A 3,786-nucleotide genomic window follows, 5' to 3' on the forward strand; every position below is an offset into this window, starting at 1 on the left:
TATTTTATTGTTTATCTTTAAAGGAAATCTTATAAAAATCTGAAAAGAACCACAAATCTAAATGTTCTATAAAAATCAGTCAAATGCACCTTAAATCCGCAAAATGTGTATCTTCTCATCAGCCATTTTCAATAAATCATATCGTGAAGCTGAGAGCAAAAATGGGTATAAGAAATAAATTATAACCAGTCCAGCCACAGTGAGAGTCAGATCAGCTAGTGCTGCCATTATCCTTGTTGCCTGGCCATAAAGGGTCTCCTAGGTTAAAAAATAAGAGTGAGCCTTTCTGAACTTCATTTTGTCCAGTAGGATATTTTATATCAGAGCCAGTAATAAAAACATCTGGAAGAAGTCACTGCCTTTTCTCCTACCCTGCCTTGCGAGGCTGTGGCACACAATTAAAGAATGTCATGAGTTCCATTGTGGGGAGTCCTCCTGAGGATTGTCATCCAGCATACAGATGCTCACAATAAGATACAGGAGGAGTCTGACATGTGGAATTTCAGAGAACTAGAGAAGCCTGTGGAGGATGCTTACCAGGGGACCAGAAGGAACAGAGTACCCAACATGTCAAGTCAGATGAGAAGTGATGGTTTTGATGAAGAAAGTCAGAGACTACTGGAGGTCAAAGAGTGAAATTTCTTGGGTCCTGGAAGATGATTTTCTTAAGGCAAAATCCGGGAACAAGAAGTTATATGATTATGAATCCAATACAAGGGGCAGATGGGGTCAAAGTGGTTATATAGAGTTGTATCCTGAAGAATTTGAAACAGACAGTAGTGATCAACAAGACATTACCAATGGGGAGAAATACATCTCCCCTGGTAAAATCATTTGCACCTGAATCCCCAAAACATAAGTCAAAGAAATCCCATTAGAAGAAGCAGAAAAAAAACTCTCTCTTTCTCTCTGTCTCTGTCTCTGTCTCTGTCTCTCTCTCTCTGTGTTTCACATAAATAAATAAATAAATAAATAAATAAATAAATAAATAAATAAATAAATAAATAAATAAATAACAGAAGAAAAATCAAAAGGAAGCTATGGACATAACAGCAGATTCCTCAGGTGTGTTCTCTGAGGAAACTGGAGCTTCTAATACCAGGAAAATAAGCAACCACACAAGAGCAAGAAAAAAATCCAGGAAAAAGTCTCCTACAAAATCTTTACCTTTGGAGGAAAAGTGATACTTCTCAGTCAGATGATTTCCCATCTAGCATCTAGCAGTTCTGAGGAACTCAAGGAAAGTGACACTAAGAAACCCAAAAGGAAAAAGAAAGAGAAGAGTGACTATGTTCCCCTGCCTGACCCTGAGGTACAGGAACTGGAAGGTGGCTATTGGTGCCAGGTCTGCTGAGATCTCAGAGGATGTCTAAGTGGGAGAGCTGCAGTCCTGTTTCACACTGATTCTTAAAGAGGGATGCAGGTGACTCCAGCATCACAGAGATCTGACATCAGTCAGAGCAGTCCTGCCACAGATACCTTTTTTCCTATTTTGGCTTGTTAATCTCCACACCCTCCCCCAACCTTTTTCTTCTAATTCTATTAATGCATTTTAGATTTTCCCTGAAACCAATGGAATCAATTCCACAATGAAACGTACTTCTCAGGGGGCATACTAACTTGCCAGTCTGACTTTGTGTGAATAAATTCTCAATCTATTTTCAAAACAAGAAAAGATAATTTAAAAATAAATTCCCAAGACATGGCCTCTTCCAGTAACTTGGCAATATCTAAGTTTAGAACCTAACAAGCTCTTCCTGCAATTCCAAGTTACAAAAGATGAAAACAATAAAATTTGGTTAAAAAGATTTGTAAAATTTTTGAGGTAATGTAACTGTTAATTAAAATAGTTGGTTGGTCACTATAAAAACATACCAAACTAGAGCTGCACAGAGTAGCACATCCCTGTAATCCCAGCACTCAGGAGGTAGAGGCTAGAGAGAGGTGAACTCTGGAAGTCTGAGGCTCGCCCAGTCTGATAGGGAGTGTTAGAATAGCCTGAGAAACATAATAGAAAGAACTTGTCTCAAAAAAAGAGGAGTACCAAGCCTCTCCTCATTATTTATAAGGTTTTTATTTAAATATATTGTTATATATAGTTGCAATAGGTGACCTATACTAAAAACAAAAAACAAAACCTAACAAACAAACAAAAAAAAAAACAGCCCAATCAAACCATAATAAGAAAACACACATTTTGTTAGAGTGACAGAATTTAATACTAATTAGTAAGAATCATAGCCATGAGATTTAGTGAACTAAGAAAAATCTAACTGCCCATAAAGAAACCTACTGAAAAGTATTCCATTACTGTTGTATATAGCAAGTGTGCTAATATTTCTTGACAGCAGAAGGAAGATATAAATACTTATAATCATTCAATAAATTTACCTACAAAAATTTCGTGATAAATATTCTTTTCATTATATGTAATCTTGTGAAGATAGGAAATAAATGACAGACCAAGAAATTACAGTGACAATCTGGTGCCCAAAAATTATGTGCAGTAGACTAAATACCCAACTTATTTCCAATTTCTATTTTGATGATCTGTGATAGTTCACAGTGAAATTTATACTAAAAGTAGTTAAACAATAGGTTGATAATCTCCCTTGCTAGTGATGCATACGGAACAGCTTTATATTCCATTAACTTCACTTAGAGTCCGTGGATTTATTTTTTGACGCAATTTTTTCCCCTATATATACACCTACAAGTATTTTTTTCATATTAATGAAGTATGTAAGAGGAAACTATTTTAATTGATATATAGGAAATTCCCTTTTTAGTAATATCATTTACTATTATGAAACATACCAACTTTCTGAAAATGTGTTGGCTATTTGGTGGTCACATTTCAGATACATAATCTGACTATACTACTAGGAGGCTTATTCTACATGTGTTTCTGTGAAAGTTAAATTTTCTGCCAATTCGGATGGCAATGGAGGATGAATTCAAAGCATTGCACATAGCAAATATTCTACGCCCAATTTAGATGACCAGTCTCTTTGAATTTCTTAATTGCTAATTTTTAATTGCAATTTTTAATTGCTAATTGCTAATTGTCTTGCTAGTCCTAGGAAAGGACTGGCCTTGCTAGGGAGGACTTGAATTTGGGGTCTTCCTGCCTCAGCCTCCTCAATAGCTTTCTGTATTACAACTGTATTATTAAGATTAGTTTGTATTTTTTTGTGTTCTGGTGTTTTGCCTGTATGTATGTGTATCAGTGCACCACTTGAGTGCAGTGCACAGGGAGACAGTGGTAAGTAAGTATGTGAATAGTAGGAATTAAATCCAGGTCCTCTGCAAGAGGAACTAGTATTCTTACCTGCTGATCGATCTCTTCAGCCCCACAATTTCACTGTATAAAAATGATAACTGTATAAAATATGTTTACCTTTTAGTCATAGATCATCTGCGGTGTTATTTTACCTGACAGAAAAGTTTTGAAAGTTTAAATGAAGATGCAATTGACAATAAAACATTAGTATAGTGTATGTAGAATTTGCAAGCAATAAACGGTAAGAATAAAAAGAGTATATTAATTGGCAAAAAATATCTTTAAGATCTGTGGAAACTTCTAATCTGTCAGTAAAATCCTTATAATACAAGTACAAAAATTTGTATGATGCCCTATACCAATCTTTAGCTGATGTGCTTATGAGTACAATTCAGAAGAGATTGCGGGTTAATCCTTGAAACGTGATGGCCAGTTTGCCAGGGTTAGTTGCCATGCCACAGGTTCCAGTGAGAGACTCTGTCTCAAAAAACACAGTAGACATC

The 3,786-nt window shown here is 35.7% G+C and overlaps 1 pseudogene; it reads left to right on the top strand.

Annotated features, from left to right (window-relative positions):
- On the top strand, positions 345–1,517 carry Gm8506 (predicted gene 8506; annotated as a pseudogene).

Source organism: Mus musculus, chromosome Y (assembly GCF_000001635.26).
Source record: "Mus musculus strain C57BL/6J chromosome Y, GRCm38.p6 C57BL/6J".
Lineage (NCBI taxonomy): Eukaryota > Metazoa > Chordata > Mammalia > Rodentia > Muridae > Mus > Mus musculus.